The sequence below is a fragment of the Podarcis filfolensis genome (genome assembly GCF_964270895.1).
Source record: "Podarcis filfolensis genome assembly, chromosome: 5".
NCBI classification, from domain to species: Eukaryota; Metazoa; Chordata; class Lepidosauria; order Squamata; family Lacertidae; genus Podarcis; species Podarcis filfolensis.
The window spans coordinates 99,307,543-99,331,683 of NC_139608.1; the positions used below are offsets into that span (position 1 = coordinate 99,307,543).

The 24,141-nt window shown below is 45.5% G+C and overlaps 1 protein-coding gene across 7 annotated transcripts in view; it reads right to left on the reverse strand.

Annotated features, from left to right (window-relative positions):
- Window positions 1-24,141, reverse strand: part of LOC310763441 (potassium voltage-gated channel subfamily KQT member 1-like) — a 793,949-nt gene that overhangs the window by 52,272 nt on the left and 717,536 nt on the right. The window lies entirely within an intron of this gene.

Genomic DNA, 24,141 nt, shown 5'->3' on the forward strand with positions numbered 1-24,141 from the left:
GCCTAGAATTGGTCAGATATTTGGTCTGCAGGTCTGAGATTCCCCACCCCTGTACTGCAATTTCTAGGCTGACCAGACAACTGGGAAACATATTTAATACAATCTTTTCTAATCTTTTTTTAAAATAATATTTTTATCTGTGTTTTTTTACATACAATCTTTCCTAATCTTATGAACCTGGCACAACAAAGCAAATGCATTTTATTTGCCTAGGAGCATTTGGTTTGCTCTGGCCAGACGGAAGCATAGATGTATTGTACTTCTGAACTTTTGCTGCATGCATTCTGTCTTGCTTTCTTAAAAGTCTTTCTTGGCAGCCTTCCTCAGTGTTTCAGTAAGCAGAAGGATTTTTTTTTAGCTTAATTTATAGTTTTGAACACTGGTAGCATTTCCATTCCATAGTTAATGATGTTGAAAAGTTTGGAGTTAATGGTACCATAAAACAATTAGGGTGCCATTTATTTTTGAACAGCTTGCCTGCGTTCCTTATCCTTCACTCTTCATTCTCTCAGGCTACCAAGCACCACACGTAGTTTTGTCCTGTGTTGCTGGCATTTTTGCCTTTTGCTTAAAATCCAAGAAACCTTCAAGGTGAGGCTTGGAATACTCTTCTGACGGGCAGGTTTAGCTTTTCAAACAACAGTGAGAAAAACCGCACTTACTGCAATTCTCTAAAGGTACAAAATCTGCCCCTGCAGATTCTCTAAACAGCTATTAAAGATACAGAAGCCCCCCTTTTCTTTGCACCTGGTAACCCTGACTGGGAGGAGCCCTATAAAGTCTCAATATCCATGAACACTTAGGAGGACCCATTGCAGAGTCACAAAAACCCTTTTCTCGCCGTTTAATAGGAAGTATTAACCAACACCCCAAACCAATTATATAGGCTGGTCATGCCACTCATACAAATCTTTCATGTTCATAGCATTAATAAAGTTACTGTGATGTGCTCCCCCGAAGAATAGCAGATTCCCCCTCCCCTAGTTGAACTTTGAAGATATTCAAGAATGAACCCTAGAAAGTAACAGACACTTGCCTCAGTCTCTCTCTCTCTCTCTCTCTCTCTCTGTCTCTCTCTCTGTCTCTCTCTCTCTGTCTCTGTCTCTGTCTCTCACACACACCTGCTTAGAGGTTTTATTTACAATTAAGTGGTATATAAAAAGGTAAAGGGACCCCTGACCATTAGGTCCAGTCGCAGACGACTCTGGGGTTGCAGCGCTCATCTCGCTTTACTGGCCGAGGGAGCTGGCTTACAGCTTCCGGGTCATGTGGCCAGCATGACTAAGCCGCTTCTGGCCAACCAGAGCAGCGCACGGAAACGCCGTTTACCTTCCGGCTGGAGTGGTACCTATTTATCTACTTGCACTTTGACGTGCTTTCGAACTGCTAGGTGGGCAGGAGTAGGGACCGAGCAACGGAAGCTCACCCTGTTGCAGGGATTCGAACCGCCAACCTTCTGATCGGCAAGCCCTAGGCTCTGTGGTTTAACCCACAGTGCCACCTGCGTCCCTATATAAGTGGTATATAGAATTTGTTAAATAACTATTTCTTCCACTGAAATCTGAAAGTGCACCTCTCATTGGACTGTTAAACTTTTCATGTCTGTTAAGATAATTCACTTCTCTTTTTATATTGACCACCGTTTTAGATGAACTTATAGTCTGAACGCTAGACCGCTTAAAGTGGATGAAGAATACAACTGCTTTCAGGATTTTCATAAGAACAGATGGGAAATAAAGAAGTCTTTCATCTCCTTTCTCAATCCCAATCCTCTTGCCCTGGAAATCGGACGAACACTAAGGCTTGAGTCAATGTTTAATAAGGTATATTGCATTTAAATTCTAAACTCTTAATTCTGATAATGGATTTCTCACAAAGCCTTAAGGTGCACAGTACAATCCTATTAATGATTCCGCAATGACTCATGTTCAGTCCAATGCACACTCAGTAGGGAGTTCAGTTTCATTGAATTCACTGGGACTTATTTCTGAGCAAACATGCATAGGATTGTGGTCAGTCTATGTAGAATTGTGAGAGTCAGAAAGGATGCCTGTGTGTCACAAAGTGAGGAACCCCAGCACAGCTGGCTGGTTAGCCTGCTGTTGTTTCAAAATGCAACACTTGCCCAGCCAACATGTGCAGCTGCTGGGGCCCCCAAGGAACAGAAAAGCAACAGCAGTAAGAGTCAGCAGGTTTGTCTAAAACGTGAAAGCCTAAGGAAAACCAAACACATTTATGAAAAGAAGATGTTGGTGTTTTACTCTTCTCTCGTGCACTGAACTTTCTGTACATCAGATATCTACCATTAGTGGTAGACATCGAAATGATTTCACTTGTTTAGCGTCCACTTATTTCTTATGGTAAAATGCTCAGGGAAGAGGTATTCGCTAGGACCCTGAGGCCACAAGAGGTCTCACTGAGGAACCCTAAAACACCCTTTTAAGGTGGTTAGAATATGCACTTCATTCAGTAAAGTAGTGCATGCAGGTGTGCTCTAACCACCTGGAGCCTTAACTCAGAAGGTCACAGAGGCCAATTCTAGAAGAATTGGTCAAAAGAGATTTCATTAGAAGGGCTGAGAAAGGCTTTGCAGCAGGACAGAACTGGGAGATATGAAACAGTACTCTGACTCTGGTGTATAACAGCACTGCGTGCTTCATGAGCAACAGAAAGACACACACAGTTCACTGAAGTTGGATCTTTTGTTAAATATTTAGACTGTAATGGAAGAAATACCATTTATAAAGGTAATAAAAAAATAAACCAGGCACATTCACCTCTTGCGTCTCTAGTTGCTAAAATCTATCACTATATGGCACTTTATATGCATGATTTATATAACATGATTTTATTTTTTAAAAGCACCATGGGAGTGATTGTCATGATTGAGACTATGGCCTATAGGGAGGAAATGCTAACTCTATCTTTATCTCCTGTGGTCTCTATGAAAAACCAGTGTTTCCTGAAGCCACTATCTGAGGTGAGGTAGAAGGTGCCATGGGGCCAATTTTTAAGAAACATGTTAAATACAACACATATCATCTAGTTTGACCCTGCATGAAAAACATACTTTCCAACGATTTTACGACACTTTGGGGCAAAAATTGGTGCTGAATAGTATTGGAACCCTCAGATAAGCTGAATGCAAGAGTAAACATGGTCTTGCAGAATCCTGGCTAGGAGCAAGGAATGGATCTGCCGTAAACTCTATGAGTAGGGTGAAAAAGATCATATTTGCACAGCAAGAATTGGGGAAGTCCCATCCTGCTGAAGTCATTGGTTCTTGCCCAATTACCAAATACCTGTTAACTGCGTTCTACCACATCTCCTGACATTGTCACCCAAGGCCTTTCTCCAGCAGCCACCTCCATCTGAAGTGGTAAAGGTAAAGGGACCCCTGACTATTAGGTCCAGTCGTGCCCGACTCTGGGGTTGCAGCGCTCAACTCACTTTATTGGCTGAGGGAGCCGGTGTACAGCTTTCGGGTCATGTGGCCAGCATGACTAAGCCACTTCTGGAAAACCAGAGCAGCACACGGAAACGCCGTTTACCTTCCCGCTGGAACGGTACCTATTTATCTACTTGCACTTTTATGTGCTTTCAAACTGCTAGGTTGGCAGGAGCAGGGACCGAGCAACAGGAGCTCACCCCGTCGCGGGGATTCAAACCGTCGACCTTCTGATCGGCAAGCCCTAGGCTCTGTGGTTTAACCCACAGCGCCACCGGCATCCCTATCTGAAGTGGAGTAGGTAGTAACTGAGAAACAGCTTTGGGGCAATTACGGCTTCTCACTCCATGTTGTTACTATGATTTAGGCACCCAGTAATAAACCCTTTTGTTTCCCAGGCTTTTAAGAATCACTGTTAGTGTATTTAATTTAGTTCACTTTATTTATTTATTTGCTATAGCTTTTAGTTTGTTGTGCTGGTTTGTAAGTTTTTTTTTTTTAAATCTACATTTGTATTTTATTTGTTATTGCTTCTTACTACAGTGCTTTGTTAGCTATCCTGAGAACATAAATGTATATTCAAATAATGTCACATATGAACCAAGTACCTGTGTATATTATATATTAAAGCATATACAACTCACATAAACCAGGTGAATCATGCATACGTTTGCATGAGCAAACACCATGCTCTCCTATGATATCATTCATGTTATGTCAGAAAAAGCCCATATTTGCACAATGGGGGCTCATACTCCACTTCCCATGAGAGTGTAATTACAAAAATGATTGCAAAATTATGACCAGACTAGTTTCCAGACAGCAGTAAGAAAGTAATCGAGAAACAGCATGAGCCAACTTCTAAATTGCTTGTATTTTCTGTATGCAGCCTGGGGCAATAACTTTTTGTTCCTGAACCATGTCTTCCCTTATTCTCTTCCCTTAGCTACACTAGGAGAGAATAAGACATAAAAGATCCAGAAGCAGCAGCCACCAGAAAAATGGTAAAGCAGAAGGGGACTGTGTTGGTGATATTGGGAGTGCTTGTTATATCTGATTTTATACCCTCACTCTTCAGCTAAAAAGACTTCCAGAGCAGCTTACTGATCAATTAAAGTAGTGATGGCCAACCTCAGCCCTCCAGCTGTTTTGGGACTACAATTCCTATCATCCCTGACCACTGGTCCTGCTAGCTAGGGATGATGGGAGTTGTAATCCCAAAACAGCTGGAGGGCCAAGTTGGGCCATCACTGAATGAAAGCAAGACATTTACTGCCCTCTGACTTAAACTTTTAAAAGAAACAACTCAAAAGGAAAAGGAGATAGGGAGGAAAGAGGAAAACAAGCAAACCTTAATGTTACAAAAGTTCTTAATGTTACAATAAGCAGCTGGAATGGAAAGAGGCTGCTCATTGTCAAAAAACAGACCTCAGAAGTGACTGTAATGCAGCCACAATTGTTGACCATGAAGGGTCAGGCCTCAGTCACCTGTTGGTGTCCTGTCTCTCCTGCTGTGGCAGGTAAGGTTGACAGGTGCCCAGCTAACACCATTGCACCAAGATCAGATGGTGCAGCTTCTCTTCCTCACAGGGTATTTGATTTCAAAGCCTTGCCCAACTGGTGAAAGCAGCAGGGAGCAGAGATGTTTCAGGTTCTAGATCAGGAATGGCTAACTTGGCCCTCCAAGTATTGTTGGGCTCCTATGAGTCGTCCGCGACTGGACCTAACGGTCATCGTTACCTTTACCTTTTTATCAGCCCCAGCAAGCAGTCAGGGATGATGGGATCTGGAGTCCAACAACATCTGGAGGGCCAGATGTTTGTGCCAATATATTCTTTTCAGGTATAATGCAACCTAAGTTATGTTTTCCTGGTAAGATGTACAAACTTTCTACTGAAGGGGTGCAGGACTGAGATTACTCCAAGAGCTTTTACAGTAGAGACCACTCATTTCACTGCTTTAAAGAAAAATGCAGCAGGCTGTTGCAATGCGTGTCCAGAGCTGCCTGGTCCAGAGGTCCTGCCTCCAGCTCCCTCCTTTCCTTTCTGCGGATCCACAGCTTCAGCTGAGGCTGCCTTATCCATGATGCTAAAGGAGCTGCAGAGTTGCTACAACCCCATGGGACCCCTCCTGTTGCGTGCTTATCTTGAAGTTTCTATTGCCAAACTTTTCCTTGCTTTCCATACTCCATGGAACTTGTCGCAAAAAAGGTGCTCCCCGTTCCACAAGATATGCAAGCAGTGGGCCAATCTGGATTCATTTCCCCCCAATGCCTGGATGGTTCAGGGTCTAATGTGAAATGACTCCATGGTGAGCAGGCAACTACAAACTGGTGTCTTACCTGCCCCCCACTCCACACACTTGCAAATTTTCTGCTATCATTACTAAGGCTTGATGATTCCAGAACAAGATTCAGCATTAAAGGTTCCAGGTCCTTCCCTCCAGCCTCCTCCTTGCTTCTTAGAATTTGGAAAATGATAAATTGCCAGAGGGTCTATGCAAACCATTTGCAGGTATGCAGGTATGCAGCTCCTTGGAGGGAGGACAAGATAAACCTAGAATAACGTAAATAATTTTTGTTTACTTTACAGAGCTCTCATAAGGTTTACTGCGATAAAGGACATGGAGTGCTTTGAACATTTAAATGCAAATATATTATTAATAATAAAAGAAAGGATGAAAACATTTCAATGAGAGGCATTTTAACCAAAGGAAACTTTCCAGCTTGCCTCCTTTCCATTTTAAAACTTAACTTAGAAATACTCCATACCTACAAACTTTCCACATCTGTTTCCAATCCAAGCAGACACCAAACTGCTCACTTTCCCCTTAGATTGGGGGCGGGAGCTGTTCTTTAAAAATATTCCACATAATGATGCCTTTTTGAAACTCAAAATAATTTTATTCTATTTTAAAGGGGTTTTTTTCACTTGAAAACATAAATTTGAATTTTATTTTAAGATTTAATTATAGGTGAGAAGAAAGAGCATGAACTTAAACAGGACACTATTCCTTTTTTGCTTACTTTTGTTTGGTTTTGCATATTCCACTATGGTTTTCTCCTCCTCCCAGCTGCCTGACTGTCGCAGTTCTGTAGTCTCTTATTCCGAAAACCTCCCTTAATGAAATATACGAAGCCCCTAAATTATTAACAAAAATCCCTGTAATTAATATTTTCACAGGAGTGTATAAACATACTACTCAAAAGCCACATGAAACTGTGAGGTCAGGTCATCAGGAGGGGGCTGTGTGCGAAAGGTCCCCAGTATGCCAAGGACACACTACTCTGTCTCTTGACATTTTTTGACCTGCAGGAAGCATTTTTCTGTGTAATGTAAAGTCAGCTTTGTCCTCCCCTTACCCAGCCACCCAAGGTCACTAGGAGCTGCACTCAGGTTGGGGGAAGGGGCAACGAAGAAGCAAAAGCAAAATGGTTCCATCTCCTTGCGAGTTTTATATTCCCTACCCAGGTTAAGACCTGTTCTGGATAGAGTGGCACTTCCTCTGAAAGAGCAAGTACATAGCTTGAGGGTACTCCTGGATACATCATGGCCACTAGTGACCCAAATATCCCCCATGGCTAGGAGTGCCTTTTACCAGCTTCATCTGGTTTGCCAGTTACAACTGTTCCTGGAGTAATTTAAAATATTTTCACAGGCCACTTTAATTTTGTTTCTGTTGCTTTTGGTACTTGAAATGGTAACTGTAAATTGCTTTGTAAGTGAAAATAATTTTTAAAATATAGTTATATAAAGAGATACTACTATTTGAAGATGAGAATGTTGCTTTAGTCTTAATTACTAAGATGATGATTTCATGGTCATTTACTGAGAGCTAATTTTATTTAAGCAGCTTTTGTGCACTAAGATATTAATGCAGAAAAATATCCCCACATCTCTGTTTGTAAGGTTTGATGTTATCATGCGCTTCGTTAACCTCCACTGCAGGCTCTGACAAGATGCAACAAGTGTCCACAATGAACACACATCCTGGGAAAATTCTGTTTGGTTTCATGAAAAACAGAGAGCTTAACAGAGAAGCCCAGGAGGCTTTGATAAATTTCTGGCTGCAAATGCTGCAGAAAATTCTATAGCTAAAAAACCCCATATTAAAGGTAAAGGGACCCCTGACCATTAGGTCCAGTCGCGGCCGACTCTGGGGTTGCAGCGCTCATCTCGCTTTATTGGCCGAGGGAGCCGGCATACAGCTTCCGGGTCACGTGGCCAGCATGACTAAGCCGCTTCTGGCGAACCAGAGCAGCGCACGGAAACACCGTTTACCTTCCCGCCGGAGCGGTACCTATTTACCTACTTGCACTTTGACGTGCTTTTGAACTGCTAGGTTGGCAGGAGCTGGGTCCGAGCAACGGGAGCTCACCCCATCGTGGGGATTCGAACCGCCGACCTTCTGATCGGCAAGTCCTAGGCTCTGTGATTTAACCCACAGCGCCACCCGCGTCCCTAAAACCCATATTATGTTACCACTAATATATGCATTAAGGGAACACAGAGAAAATTTATTCCAGGTGGAGATTCAATACCTGCAATTTTTGAAATATTTTGCTATAGATTGATTATTGAGTTTTTCTTTACAAACCTACATTATCTTAACAATCTGTGCAACAATTTGTAAGGTAGCCTTAAGCCTGATCTACACAGGTCACAGAATTAAGTAGTAGAATGCTAAGGTTATGGATGGACTAACCTGTATTCTGTATTAGAATACAGGAACTGGTCCTACCTGTATTCTGATATGGAGGTCCAACCTTATTAACTCATACTGCGGAGAAAAGAGCGGCTAGTGATAAAAGTCACACACTAAGTTCATCAGGTTCCTACATAACCTGAACAAAATGAAGCCAAGTGTTGGGTAGAACTATACCCGGGATTTATTCTTTAGCAAAAGCAATGCCTAGGCTCAAGTCTATCTGACATCAAACCCTCTGACCTGGAAGCTCTTCTCACTAATTCCTCGTTCCATTTAATAGTGAAGGAACTGCTCTGGCAATTGTCCTGGAGAACTTTTTTTCATCCTTTTTCTCCAGGGTTAAGCCCTGGAGCTGGAAACAAATGCTAGGGCCTAAATCCTGATACAAATGTAGGCCTGGTTCCACCCCTTCCACATTAAAAGAATGTATCTCAATGAAGAACACAAACATCACTAGCCTTTCTTGCGGAAGCGACAGCCACCAAGCCTCTTTGAAGGTGGCACCCTGAAATCACAAGCTGACGGCCATCACCAGGAAACAGTACAGTGACAGAAAGGCAAAAGGAAAAGTGGGGTGTTCCAACGATCCAAAACAGGAAGGGTGAGCCAATAGGTAAAAAGGTAAAGGACCCCTGGACAGTTAAGTCCAGTCAAAGGCGACTCTGGGGTTGCGGCGCTCATCTCGCTTCAGGCCAAGGGAGTTTGTCCACAGACAGCTTTCCGGGTCATGTGGCCAGCAGGACTAAACAGCTTCTGGTGAAATGGAACAACTTGATGGAAACCAGAGAGCGCAGAAACGCAGTTTACCTTCCCACCACAGTGGTAGGGGGAAGTGGGGCAGATTGATACAGAAAAAAATCAATCTCATATTTTATGTAGCAAAAATGAGGCAAATAATAAAATTTTCGGCTTGATGCATGGCATAACTAATCAATACTATACTAGCAATCAAAAGAACCATTAGTTAGTTAGAAGTTAGAAGCTAATGAGAAGTGTCCCAAATAGGAAACAGTAGGAGGGAGTGTGGCAAAGGGTGAAGGGAGGAAAGAGAGGGGGAAATGAAGTGCCTTGAGGTCATAGGAAAAGACACAGTGGGGGAAGGGATAGCACTCTGCACATGTTCAGAGGAGACTTCTTTGCCCACATACAACATTTCAAGATTGACGGGAAAAGGGGGGAAAGGGAAAGGCAAGGAAATAGGGATGAAAGTGAAAACCTGAGAACAAAGAAGGCTGAAGAGGAGTGGCTGGGTGCTTCGAAATTGGGTGCATGTCAAAATGGGGCTGAGTGGTTGCGATGGGGTGGGGGGAGGAAGATCCAGGACGTGAACATGGGTGTCTGTGTGCAAAGGGAGAGGTTAAGTTCCTCCATCTTATAATGTTATATTCCAGAAGTCATTTCTTATACTTATACAAGCTTATATTTGCAGCTGTAAGTGCTAGAACCTTACTTGTTTTTTTTTTCTTTAAATGAAAAACTCCCAGAACCAAGATTCTCAAAATTCATTCTCACTGCACTTTTTCAGTGATCACGTGGAATCAAGGAACACACAGAGACCTGTATAATCCAGACCAGATTCTCCTCTGGAGCATTAAAGGTGAAGGTAAGGGACCCTTGACCGCTAGGTCCAGTCGCGAACGACTCTGGGGTTGCGGCGCTCATCTCGCTTTATTGGCCGAGGAAGCCGGTGTTTGTCCACAGACAGCTTCCGGGTCATGTGACCAGCATGGCTAAGCCACTTCTGGCGAACCAGAGCAGCGCACAGAAACACCGTTTACCTTCCCACCAGAGCGGTACCTATTTATCTACTTGCACTTTGACGTGCTTTCGAACTGCTAGGTGGGCAGCAGCAGGGCAGCAGCTCACCCCGTTGTGGGGATTCGAACCGCCGACCTTCTGATCGGCAAGTCCTAGGCTCTGTGGTTTAGACCACAGTGCCACTTGCTTTAGGAGAATGCTATTACCAGCATTTCAATAAGGAAATTTGCCATAATGCATACTCCTAACCATTTTCACAATTGGGTTGCTGAAAAATAATATTGTTTGTATTTCAAATTGCCTCAGTACTAATGGATAGTAGATTTTAGTATCTGAAATTATTAGCCAAAATACCGGTAATCAGTATTTTTCTTCTCAAGTATGTGAAAGATGACTCTCAGAATGCAAATTTGCAAACTTTCTCTGTGGAACCTCCACTAAATTTTAATTTGTTTTCAAATTTATCTGTTTTCAGGTAGTCACAGCAGCATCCATACATATGACTATTGTGCTGATTTTGCTTTTACCAAAAATTTGGACACATCCAGTATTCAAACCTAGTGACTAACAGGGTCACGCAGCTGTGGCTTCTGGTGAGATTTCTCAGCTCAGCTCTCGTGAGATCTTCCTGGAACCCAGAAGCTGCCACTACCACTTCACCTCACTCTCCGGCAGCAGTGGCAGGTGTGCCCATGGCAGTGCCCCTTGGATTCTGCCCCAGGAGGTGGCTGCCTCATGGGCGGCCTGCCTGAGCCTAGAAAATTCCAGTTGACACATGTTTATTGGATCTGCTCCATTGCATTTAACAACAGCCTGACATGAATTATACACTTGATTCCACCCCACCCCCCGGCCTTTATTTTCCTCCCAGTAAAAGTTCCACCTGCTGTTTTGTTTGTGTTAGGAGGACACAGGAATAGGACCAGAAAAAGGAAGTGCTGACCTTCAGGGAGTAATGACACTGGAGCCACCACTTTTGAAAAATAAATATGATGTTGAAATATACTCAGAGTCGCAAAGTGATTTCATGCTCTTTATTCAGCTCATAGTGGTGAGGAGGAATGAATGAAAGTCCCCTCAAGGTATCTGCTTTATATACATTATTTACACAATGGGCTGCACATGATTGGCTAATTCCGGAATTCTACTGTAAGCCAATCAGGTTGTGGATTCACTTCTATCTGGAGCATGATTGGGTGGTTCCTGCCAACCAATCATACTGCTGCATTGTTCTAGGACCAATCAGACTGCTGCATTCTGAATCCTATTGTTCTAGGACCAATCAGACTGCTGCCTTTTGGATCCTATTGTTCTAGGACCAATCAGACTGCTGCAGTTTGGATCCTATTCAACTCAGTACATAACACCCCTCCCCTCTAAGTTCCAGTCCTGCCCGGGAGATCGCATTCATAGTCCTCAAGGTACGCCGGCGGCCTACGTGTGCGTTGCGGCCTGGGGTGTTCCCTGGTCCGGGGTTCAGGTTCTGGCTCGTGTTCCAAGGATGCTGGCTGTGATGGGGCTGTATGGTCTGGCGCAACCGGCTCGCTCAGTCGTGGTTCTGGTTCCAGTGTCCTTTCGGCCTCACGGATCCTCTCTGTATTTACTGATTCTGCCTCTCCTGCTTGCCCCTGCTGCTCTATGGGCCTCACTGCCCCACTGTTCCCTTGGGACTCCTCTGACCTGTCCTCCTCCTCCTGGTTTTCTCCCGGGAATCGTCGCCGTATCTGGTCACAGTGGCGGCGCCAGCATTGCCCCCCATCTGTTAGCACCTCGTACGACACGGGGCCAGTGACCCTGGTGACTGTGGCGGGTACCCATGCAGGGCCTGCCCCAAAATTCTTTGCATACACTGGGTCCTGGGCCTCGAAGGTCCGGGGGTTCCTGCCTTCCCCCACCACTACCTCATCCTGAGCTCTATCGGGGTGAAGGCGGTCCAATCTGATTGCAAGGCGCCGACCCATTAGTAGTTCAGCGGGGCTCCGGCCAGTCGTTGAGCTGGGGGTGCTGTGCTGTGCTAGAAGGAATGTGGCAAGGCGGTACTCCCAATCCCCTTGCGTCATGCGGCGAAGGGTGTCCTTGGTGGTCCGCACCATGCGTTCTGCTTGGCCATTGGTGGCAGGGTGGAATGGCGCCGAACGGATGTGGCGGATGGCGTTCTGCGCTGTGAAGGTTTGGAATTCTCCTGACATAAATGCAGTCCCATTGTCTGAGACGAGAGTGTCAGGGAGCCGGTGGGTTGCAAATAGCCTGCGTAGTACCCTGATGGCTGCGGACGTAGAAGTGGACGGTACCAGTGCAACTTCCAACCATTTGGTGTAGGAGTCCACCACTATGAAGAATGTTTTCCCCTGAAAGGGGCCAGCGAAGTCCACATGCAGGTGTGACCATGGTGCTCGGGCGGACTCCCAGGACTGGACTGGGGCCCTTGGGGGATCTGGGCGGGATTCTTGGCAGGCCTGGCAGTGTTTGACCCAGGCATCTATCTCTCCGTCGATCCCCGGCCACCACACATAACTCCTGGCAAGGGCCTTCATTCTTACTACCCCTGGGTGTGTCTCGTGTAGGGCTGTGAGGACCCTTTTGCGGAGGGGCTGGGGAACAACGACCCTGCTTCCCCATAACAGGCACCCCTTGTGGGCCGACAGTTCATGTTTGCGGGTTGTGTAGCCGGCGAATTCTGGTCCGGGGCTGCTGCTGGGCCATCCCCTCCACACCCAGTCCAGGACCCGGGAGATGACCCTATCTTTCTTGGAATGGTGTGCAACTTCTTGTGCCTGAATGGGGCGCTCAGGAAGCAGCTCCAGGCTCATAACCTCTTGTGCAGGTGCTGGGTCGGGGCCTGTTTCCGGTAGTGGTAGCCTGCTGAGGGCGTCCGCATGGCCCATCGCCTTCCCAGGGCGGTGAATCAGTGCATACTGGTAGCTGGCAAGGAAAATTGACCACCTGAGGACGTGAGGAGACAGCACTTGGGGGGTCTGCTTTTCGGGGGCAAACAAGCCAAGCAACGGCTTGTGGTCAGTCACCATGGTGAAGGGCCGCCCGTACAAGAAATCATGGAATTTTTTTACTCCCTTCACGATTGCCAGACCCTCCTTGTCGATTTGCGAGTAGTTCCGCTCGGTTGCGTTGAGTGTCTGGGAAAAGTATGCCACCGGTACCTCTCTTCCATCTGGGAGTTGGTCTCCCAGGACAGCGCCAATGCCATAGGGTGAGGCGTCGCATGCTTGCACCACAGGCAGCCTCTCGTCGAAGTGTGCCAAGACCGAGTTTGAGACAAGCAAGTCCTTGACTGCCTGGAATGCGGCCTCCTGGCGCTGGCCCCACACCCAAGGGGCCCACTTGTCCAGGAGTCTGTGTAGGGGCTCCGCTACCGCCACCTTGTGGGGAAGGAAGGAATGGTAAAAGTTCAATAGTCCCAAGAAGGCCTGAAGTTCAGTCTTGTTCTTGGGTGCTGGGGCATCACAAATGGCCTGTACCTTGTCCCCAGTTGGGTGGACCCCTTCTGCGTCCACCATAAATCCCAGAAAGTCCACCTGAGACACTCCTAGTAGACATTTTTCCCACTTCACCTTGAGACCCGCCGTCTGGAAACGGTTCAGAACGGTGCGGAGGCGGTCCTCAAACTCCTCGGGTGTGGGCCGGCAATCAACACATCATCGAAGAAGGGGGTGACACCAGGAATCCCTTTAAGGAGAGAGTCCATTAGATTCTGGAATATGCCTGGTGCCACGCTGACACCGAATTGCAGCCGCTTTACCCTGAACGCTCCTCTGTGCGTCACAATCGTCTGTGCCTCTGTTGTGGCCTCATCTACTGGCAGCTGTTGATATGCTTGGGCCAGGTCCAGCTTGCCAAAAATTTTCGACCCAGCCAGGGTAGCAAGGACATGGCTGACCACTGGCACTGGGTATGCATGGGCCGTGAGGGCCTTGTTTATGGTACATTTGTAGTCTGCGCAGATGCGGACTGAACCATTAGGCTTGACGGGTGTGACGATTGGGGTTTCCCAGGGGGCATTAGGCACCGGCTCCAGCACTCCTTGCTCCACGAGTCGGTCCAATTCCTCGTCTATACGGGGTTTCAGGGCGAACGGGACCCGGCGGGCCTTGAGCCTGACCGGTCGTACTGCGGGGTCAAGCTGTAGAGCAATGGGGGGCCCGTATACTGTCCCAATTTCCCATCGAAAACCCCTGGAAATTCCTTGCATATGGCATCCACGTCCACTTGTACGGTAGTGTGGTTCACCCCGGTGACGGCTAGCCCCAGTGGTCCAAACCATGCCAATCCCAGTAAGCTAATGTAGGGGCCCTTGACCACAAGCAAGTCCAGTTGCCGCGTCCGCCCTCGGTACTGCACCCTGAAGGTCCCCACCCCCATTGTGGGGACCTTACGTTTCTGGAAGTCCCGGAGGGTGAATGGGGCCTGAGTTTGGGACCCCCAGTAGGACACAGTTTCCTTAAGGTCCTTGCCGAGATTATGGATAGAGTTGAACCCGTGTCAAGCTCCATGCGGCATGGGGCCCCCTCTATCTGTACCTCTACATAAATTTTCTCTACGTTGGGGTGGGGCAACTGGTATACCTGGAAGTCCGTGAGCTCCGTCGAGTTGCCTTGGTGCGTTGGGCCTCAGGACCTGGGGCTCTTGGATTGGTCATCTGATGCCTGGCATCGGGTGGGCCGAGCCCGACACACCCGGGCGATGTGTCCCAATTTTCTGCACTGCCTGCACTCTGCGTTGCGGAAACGGCAGGTCCTCCTCTCGTGACTTTCTCCACAGCTTGCGCAGTTCCCTCCTTCTCGTCGAGGCAGCTGTGGTATTTGGGCTGCTTGAGTGCGCTGCTGTACTCGGTGCACCTCCTCCCTGTTGGATCCTGAGTCGTCGGTGAGGTCTTCGTGGTGGACCCTCGGTTGGGACGGCTGGCTCGGCCGTGCCTCTTGCGTCGACCTCTCGGCAGCTTCCGTTGCCAGGGCCTCCTCCAGAGCGACCTGGAACGTTAGGTCCTTCTTAGCGTAGAGGCGTCGTTGCAGCTTCTCATCCTTCAGGCCACCGACGAGGCGGTCCCGAAGCATGTTCTCCAGCTCTGAGAAGTTGCAGAACCGGGCAGCTTGGCGGAGAGAGGTCACAAACCCAGTTATGGTTTCCCCAGGGGCTTGCCGCTTTGCGTAGAAGGCATTTTGATGAGCCACCACTAAGGGCTGTGGCGAAAAGTGCCCCTTCAGCTGTTCCATTATTGTTTTGTATGGAACAGTAGCAACGTCTTCAGGCACAAGGAGAGCCCGGGCGTTTTCAAACGTCTCCTCTCCGCAGACGCTGAAGAATATTGCCCTCTTCTTGGCGTCTTCTTCATCGGTGACCCCTTTGGCTTCTAGGAGGAAGGTGAAACGGGAGGCGTACATAACAGATGTCTTGCTTTCTGTCAGTTTCTCTTAGATTTGTATACCTACAGTACTTAGAGGAGTATCAAATGACAATTTAGTTCCCTATTTCAATTTCAAAATCTGCAACAAAATAAGTTCACACTTTAAAATCTTCATTAAATGCATTTATACAGGTGTTTGGGACACGGGTGGTGCTGTGGTCTAAACCACTGAACCACTTGGGCTTGCCAATCAGAAGGTTGGCAGTTCGAATCCCCGCGACCGGATGAGCTCCCATTGCTCGGTCCCTGCTCCTGCCCACCTAGCAGTTTGAAAGCACGTCAAAGTGCAAGTAGATAAATAGGTACCGCTCTGGTGGGAAGGTAAACGGTGTTTCCGTGTGCTGCTCTGGTTCGCCAGAAGCGGCTTAGTCATGCTGGTCACATGACCCGGAAGCTGTCTGTGGACAAACACCGGCTTCCTCGGCCAATAAAGTGAGATGAGCGCCGTAAAGTTTTGATTTCAAAATCAAAATTCAAGTTGCATATTTTGAAAATTCACTGAATTTCTTTCTTTTTTACAAAAGACTATTTTAGCTTTGACTGAAATCATATATACACTTATATGAAAGTAAGTTCTTCCAAGTTATATTTGTTTATAAACTTACAGATGAGCACAGAAAAACCTTTCCGTAAAATCTAAAACACTTTACCCAATTCCATGGTCATCCCTATCGGTGACAGCTTTATTACAAAAACGGGCAATATATATTTAAATTTATGAAACTAAGTTGTGTGATTTGTTTTACAGAGGGTGGAGTAAGATGGAGGGTAAGATTTGAGGTGTGGTTCCCCCACCCTCCATGCAGGGCATGTAAGGTCATGGACTGGCTGGCTCCAGTCAAATTATTGCCCTCATGTCTGCAGACAAGCCTTTTAATAACTATTGCAAGGGACTGCTTTTTTTCTAATTGCATACACAGAGAATGGTTCATCTTTAGAATAATGTGTCAAATGTGTCCACCCTTTACCACAAAAATATTCAGTTCATTCTTGGACTATTATTAGTCATTACTGAGATCAGAGACAGGCGGCATATCCCATAATTTAAAGAGGAGATACAAGAAAAATATGTTTGCTCTCATTTTTTTTTTTAAAAAGTCTCTCTCTCTCTCTCTGTGTGTGTGTGTGTATCTGGCCACGGTCCACTCAACCCAGAATTCTGTTTCCAGCAGCTGCTACTTGAGCACATCAGTGCAGCATAGAAATCCTTTGCAGATCATTTTGTCAGTTGACAAAATCCCTGATGCCCAAGTGACAGAAATGAGACTGGATGACAAAGTTATTCTGAACTGTGAAATCAAGCTGCAATCCTAGCTCCATTTATGTGGGAGTAAGGCCCACTGAATTCGACAGGACTCACATCTGAGTAGACATGGTTAGAACTGGAACCATAGGCACTTCACTCACCTTGTCTGTAAGGGGCTACAAGACTCTTGGTTGTTTTTGCTGCAGAAGACTGGAAATACATTAACTCTGAAAGGGAAGCTAATTGATTTGTTGATGGTTGAGATATCCAGGTATATTATGCAGTATGAGGTAGTTTTTAAAAAATATATGTTTTTGTATCAGTGGAGGGAAAAAATGGAAGGCTTGTGCAAAATAAACCAATTGCAGCACAATGGAAAATACCAGATGAAAATGCACATGAATGTAAAAGGGAATGAGCCTACACATCCAAAAGTCTCTTAAAAGCTAATGAATTTCTCTGAAGGCTGTTTTACTCTAACTTGCCACAAACCTACCCATGATAAACCGAAGATTCATAACAGACTCCCCCCCCCCAATCTTTTAATTACTGACCTTGACCCATTTTGGGGTATTATTCCTTTCTGTTGCCTGTATCTTCAGCATGATTCCAATGTACATTTCCATGTCAAAAAACAGAAATAAGTTTGCCTTCAACTTAATAGCCTCCAGGATGAGCCACACAGGATATAGTTTAATAAACGATATCAAGATAAGTCTGCCTGCTCTCATCTTCTGCTTGTATTATTGTATGTAATTTTGAGCCCAATATAGGTCTAGTGATGAGAGAACATCTCATAGGTTTACCATTCTGCTATTACTAGTAGTCCTAAATGGCATCATTGGAAGAATTAGATATGTGACGGCATAGTTAGAGGTCCAATCTGCAACATGATAACAACTTATCATTTGCAAAAAAACAAAACAAAAACCTGTTACCTCATCCAGCATACATTTTACCAGCTTTTCCACAAGAATATCATGAGGGACTTTGTCAAAAGCCTTACTGAAATCAAGATACATTATGTCCACAGCATTCCCCAGATACACCAAGCTTGTAACTCTATCAGAAAAAGGAAAGGAAAGGAAAGGAAAGGAAAGGAAAGAAATGAGATTTGTCTGGCATTACTTGTTTTTGAGAAACCCATGCTGGGTCTCAGTAATCACAGCATCCTTTTCTAAATGCTCACTTGTGACCATTTGCTTATCTGTTCTAGGACCTTTCCTAGTATTGATATCAAGCTCACCAGTCGATAGTTGCCTGGATCTTCTCCTCACACACCGCTTTTAAAAATGGGGACCACATTTGCCCAATCTGCAGGCACCCCACCTGTTTTCAAAGAATTCTCAAAATTATAGAAAAAGGCTCTGACATTACAAGGGTCAACAGGCCCTGGAGATTTCAATTCCTTTAAAGTAGCCTGGTGTTCCCTTACTACCCCTTTCCCTATATATTGGGCTGCAGCTCCCTCCTTACATCATTTATTCTGTTATCACCAGGTTGGGCACTGCTTTCCTTCTGGGTGAAGACAGAGGCAAAGTAGTTCCACCTTCTCTCTGTCACCCAAGAAGAGCCTGCTAACAATGCTCTTCTTTCAACAAGCCTTCTAAGATCTCCATCCCAATTGGTATTTGTCTTGGATTTGAATTGATGTTGTGTATGTACAGTTGTTTTAAAATGTATATGCATTTTATATATATAACATATATGTAATTGTTTTAAAAATGCTATTATATTGTAAATTTCTTTGAGATGCCCCATGGCTTATGGGAAATGATTCATACATATGCAAATAATTTGGCCAGGAGCTTGGCCTCTGATTTCAGAAGATCTCTTAAAAAATAAAGGCCAAGATGTCAATAACTCCCAACAGTTTAGACAGAAACAAGCCATTATCAACATCATGTCCCTTCCAACATGTTATGGAAGCAGTCATTCAATGTGTTTTGTTGATCAGGCAGTAAAGTGTAATTAAGGTTCCCAGATCTCCTAGAAGGCATTATATATCCTTCATGGCTGTAAGGATTTTCCCCTTCCCTATCTGTTGATGGACGGCCATCCTGACTCGGTCCCAGACACACTGATCAGATGTTTGGAAGCTGTGGCTGGATGGTTACATGGGAGCCAGTTGAAGTTAAATCGTTTGAAGACAGAGGTCCTTTGGCTGGGTCGGGATGATATGGGATTGGTGGGGGGCAACTCCCATCTCTTGCGGGGGCACAATTAGTGCCAGCACCATCCGTTAAGAGTTTGGGTGTATTCTTCGACATCTCCCTTTCCATAGGCATAGATTGCAGCTATAACAAAGGCGGCATTTTTTTCATCTCCACCAAGCTAAGCAGTTGGCTCCTTACCTCTCTCACCCTGACCTAGTCACTGTGATCCACGCGACGGTCACCTCCAGGCTTGATTATTGTAACTCACTCTACGTGGGGCTGCCCTTGAAGCTGACCCAGAAACTCCAGCGGGTGCAGAATGCCGCGGCGAGACTCCTTACAGGGTCCTCACTGCGAGATCACATTCACCCGGTGCTATACCAGCTGCACTGGCTCCCGGTGGAGTACAGGATCAGGTTTAAGGTGCTGGTTTTAACCTTTAAAGTTCTATACGGCCTAGGACCCTCATACCTACGGGACCGCCTCTCCTGGTATGTCCCACGGAGGACCTTACGGTCTGCAAATAAAAACATCTTGGAGATCCCGGGCCACATGGAGGTTAGGCTGGCCTCAACCAGAGCCAGGGCTTTTTTGACCGTGGCCCTGATCTGGTGGAACGCTCTGTCACAAGAGACTAGGGCCCTGCGAGATTTGACATCTTTCCGCAGGGCCTGCAAGACAGAGCTGTTCCACCAGGCCTTTGGCCAAGGCACAGTCTGACCCCCTGCTTCTGTAATCCTCATAGAACTCTAGCCCAATGGTTGTCATTAATTTGATTCTGAATTGATTTTAGAATGTATTTTAATTAATTGATTGTGATTTTATGTAAACTGTGCTATTTTTATTATTGTTAGCCACTCTGAGCCAGGCTTTGGCTGGGGAGGGCGGGATATAAATAATTTTTATTATTATTATTATTATTTTCCCCCATTTCCTTAAATCTGGATTCTAAAGTCTCAAGAAACACATTCTGCCCAAGATTAACTAAGCCCTATCTGTGTCCTGACTTATTTAATATAATCTGCTCATGGCAGGTCTCCAGATGTGCTTCAGAAGTAAAGGTGTTGTTCTGTGTGCCTTTCAAATTCCAAGTTGTATTCTGTTTTGAATCCAAATTGCATGCTAGTTTGCCTTGAATTCAAAACCTCACCTCAAGGGAACTAACATGCATCCAGCCTTGTTGTAACACACTGCTTCTAGTCAGCCTGAGCTTGGGCCATCTTGCTGAAGACTACCAATATTTTGATGTCAAACTCATTGTATTAGCAATCTGTTGGTATGCAGCAAGGACTAAGATCATTAAGCCATCTCTTCTCTACCAGAGAGCTCATAAAGCTGACGTATCCAATGAAGGGGCCCATGAAGGCTGATTTCACAAAAAGTGTGCTAATCTTTCAAGGTGCGTAAGACTAGTTGGTCACAATGCTGTCACAGTTCTTGATACATTATCCACACTGTGCTTCAACAAGTGTATCTAGAAATCTTACCCAAAGGCAACAACAGTGCAGTGCTACATTGGACACACAGACATTGTGTAATACAGCAACGTTTCGCTCATTCACAGCATTTTCTTCTCTGATCATGTTTATCTTCAAAGGCGATAGCGCACACACACATTTCTCCATTTATGTACATCTCTTCACTGCATGCTTAGTCATGTTCATTAATTTCAGCAGGTCTATTCTAAGTACTACTTAGCTGAATGCTAAGTATTTTATTTTTAGATGAAACATGTAAGTGTTGCAGTCAGAAAATATATTGGAAAACTTCCCAGTCTCTCACACAGAATATATATATTTTAACATGAAACTTGTCATTAGTAATAAAACTAATTTTTAAAATCACTTTTTAATCAATCAAAATGTTTTAATCAAGTAATCTAATTAACTAAGAGTGCAATCTGGTGCATCTTTCTTCAGAAGTGCATCTTAGTGACTTCAGAGGGGCTTCCTCCAAGGTATGCTAGTTTAAGATTGCAAACACAATCTAAAGTTACAGATAGGTAGCCGTGTTGGTCTGCCATAGTCAAAACAAAAAAAAAATTTCCTTCCAGTAGCACCTTAAAGACCAACTAAGTTAGTTCTTGGTGTGAGCTTTCGTGTGCATGCATCTGAAGTATCTGAAGAAGTATCTGAAGAAGTGTGCATGCACACGAAAGCTCATACCAAGAACTGTTGAATCAACTGCCCCCCCCCCCGCCAACTTCACCACCTGTAAATGAGCTGATGAGTTGGGAAGTAGTGCATAAGTTTATAAAAACCAATTTTCAAAATGCTGTCACACTTAACCGTGATCAAGGAACAAAATCCTGGATAGGAACAGGTTCGATTTCTTAAACATTGGGGTCAGCAGAGGCAGGAAATAGATCCTCCCCTCGTGGTGCCCCCTTATAAGTTCATTCCTATAGGGAGACAGAAAAGTCCTTGTGGACAGCACTGTCTCTTTCCACACCCACAGCTTTGCCCAGGGATGGGAGGACATGAAATGTTACTCTTCTCCTCAGAGTCTTCTAGAGTTGCCATATGTCCTGGAAAACCTGGACATGTCCTCTTTTGGGGGGCCAACATGCCCATCCAGGCAGATTTCTATATTTTAAAGGAAACATCTGGGGGGGGGATGCACCTGCTTGAGAGGGCACTGTGCTCTGGAAGTGGGAGCACACAGCGGAGCAAGGCCGTTGCAGCGAAGATGAGGTAGGAGCTGGGGTCCTGCCTCCGCTTGGGCTGGCAGTGGCTCAGGTGGCTCTGCAGGCCGTGGCCGCTGCCAGCCCAAGTTGGGGAAAGAGGCGTGCGGGCCCAGCTCTGTTTTGCTCTTCAAGATATGGCAACCCTAGAGTTGACTCACTGGGTTTACAGGGGCATGATCATGCTAGGATCATATGGCTTTGCCTTTAACTGGCCTTTAGCAAGCATATAACCAACAGAGCTAGAGCTGAAGAGCACCACTGGAATTGAATCTTGATGGCATGCCACGGCAACCACAGTGGGCAGTAATTTTCAGGCATTTCTCTCTCTCTAGCATGAGCTGCTTTACTTGACTTTCACCAGATTACCTGCTGGCCTGGTTGACTGTCAGTAGTCCTTCAGACCTTTGCTTAGCTGTCTGCCTTAGCTGCCTTAGCTGTCTGCTGCATCTGAAATCATTTAACCAAAATAATAATAATAATAATTTTAAAGATAGTGAAATTCATCACTCCTTATTGTTTTTTCCAGTGCTTTCTTTCTAAAAAAATGTTTAGGGGTAGTTTCATTTTGACTCAAGAAATTCACCATTTTATAGTTCAAAGCAGGAAAAAGAAATACAGTAAATGGACGGGACAGAGGAAAAATAATTAAGGGAACCCAGAGGGGGAAACACAAATCCTCAGAAATTTGTGGTTCTGCCAAAAAAGGAAGAAAGAACTGATTATTAAGGACCACAGAAATTATTTTTAAAAAAAAATATCCAGAAAAGAAGAGGAATTTAAGTCCTTCCCCAAGCCTTCCTGTATCCAAAAATAAATGCTAAAACAGGGGGAAAACAACCAGACATTGACAGCTACTTCCAGTTGGGGTGGGAAGCAGAGAGAGAAAATTAGTGAAATGAGAGAAGGAGAGGGAAGAGAACGAGTGTCAAATAAAGCAGAGAGTTTTGCCCCCACCCAAGGGATCGAAGTCAATAGGAAGGACCTTCAAGTTTCTCTCCAAATGACCTGGCAGCCTTTTCTTTTCCTAACATCTGTTTGGGGGGGAGCGTGCGCCACAAAAACAGGCGAGGGAGGGAGGGATGTGCTGGGTCTGTGAGCACGAGGAAACCCTGGACCTGGGGAAGGGGCGGGGGCGCATCTGCAAGGGGGGGAGGCTCTGGCGGGCCCCCCAGGCCAGGCGGGTCTCCCTCTTGCTGGGACCAGAGGACAGCGGAGCTCGCAGGTGGCCGCTTCCTCCCTGCCTCTCCGCTCCTGCTGCCGCTGCCGCTTCCTCCACCTCCTTCCCAGTCACATTTAGGTTCACAAAATGTTTAGGGGCAGGCGTACCCCTACACATCCCCAGAAAAAAGCACTGGTTCTTTTCATATAGAAAGAAAGAGTCTATTTTCTTCCTTGTTGATTTTATCTGTTCTCAGTTAAAGTCTGAGGATTCAGGCTGTCAAACACAAAATCAAGTTTACTTTAACGATTTGAAACATAAATTAACAACATGTTTCAGCAGATGCACACTTTAAGCAGATGCCACAAGAGTTTTCCTTGTTCTTCCTACAGAAGACTGGTGGACTCTCCTGCTGAAAATTCATTAACTTTGAAAGGGAAGGGAAGGGAACTGATTTGAAAAAAACCTGTTGATGGCATGTCTGTATGTAATAAAATATATATGCACCAGTTGACAAGGAAACAGAAAAAAGACTTGTGCAATTGCAGCAGAATACAGAATACAGGTATCCCTGGATGCGAACGGGATCTGTTCCGGAGCCCCATTCGCACCCAGAGCAGAACGCAACCCGCGTCTGCGCGTGCATGGGTTGCGACTAGCCGCGTGGCGTCATTTTGAGCGTCTGCGCATGCGGCGAAACCCAGAAGTAACGCGTTCTGTTACTTCCGGGTTGCCGCAGAGTGCAACTGGAAAACGTTCAACCTGAAGCAACTTCAACCTGAGGTATGACTGTATAAAATACTGACTCAAAGTGCAAATGAATGCTGGGATCGGCTGAGGCACACGCATACCTCCCTAGTGGGAAATTCACTGGTGAGAATTCTAAGCCTATGGCAACTTTTTCATATTTTCAAATTCTTAAAAATAAAAGCAGATGAGGAGAGACAAACCGAATAATTCAAGAACTGCCTACACCACACAGAAGAGTACATCTACATTATAGGTGTGAATTGATTTAATGGTAATTTCTTCTAGCCAGGGAACCTTTGGAATTATACTTCTGTGAGGGAAATTCTCAGCACCTGAAGATTTGTATGAAGGAAGGAAATGGGAGCATACAAGAATTTCTGTAAGGCAAGACAATCTGTTCTTCATTTCGATCCATTGCTCAGCTAGCAATTTCACATGCAAGACATCACATGTTTTCTGTTTTGGAACAGATGCACTCTGTGCCCTATTTGATAAAGGTGGACATCTGCAGCTTTAGTTGCCAGAATAACAGGCCTCAACTAGGATTAGCTCAGCAAAATCAATTTCAGCAGGTTGTCGGTTCTTTGAGGACATTACTTTAAAGCATTCATACAACCCATGTAAAAGGGGGGGGACTGCATCAGCTGCATAGGCATTCAAATATTCCTTAGATAAAAATAGGGGCGTTTCTTACTCCCCACCCCAACTGGCCTCCCCGACCCCCATTACTTGCCTCCTCCTGCAGAGCATTTCCTATCAGGAAGGAGAGGCAAGGGGATAGTCCCTTGCCAGCGCTGTCGTTTGGGACAAGC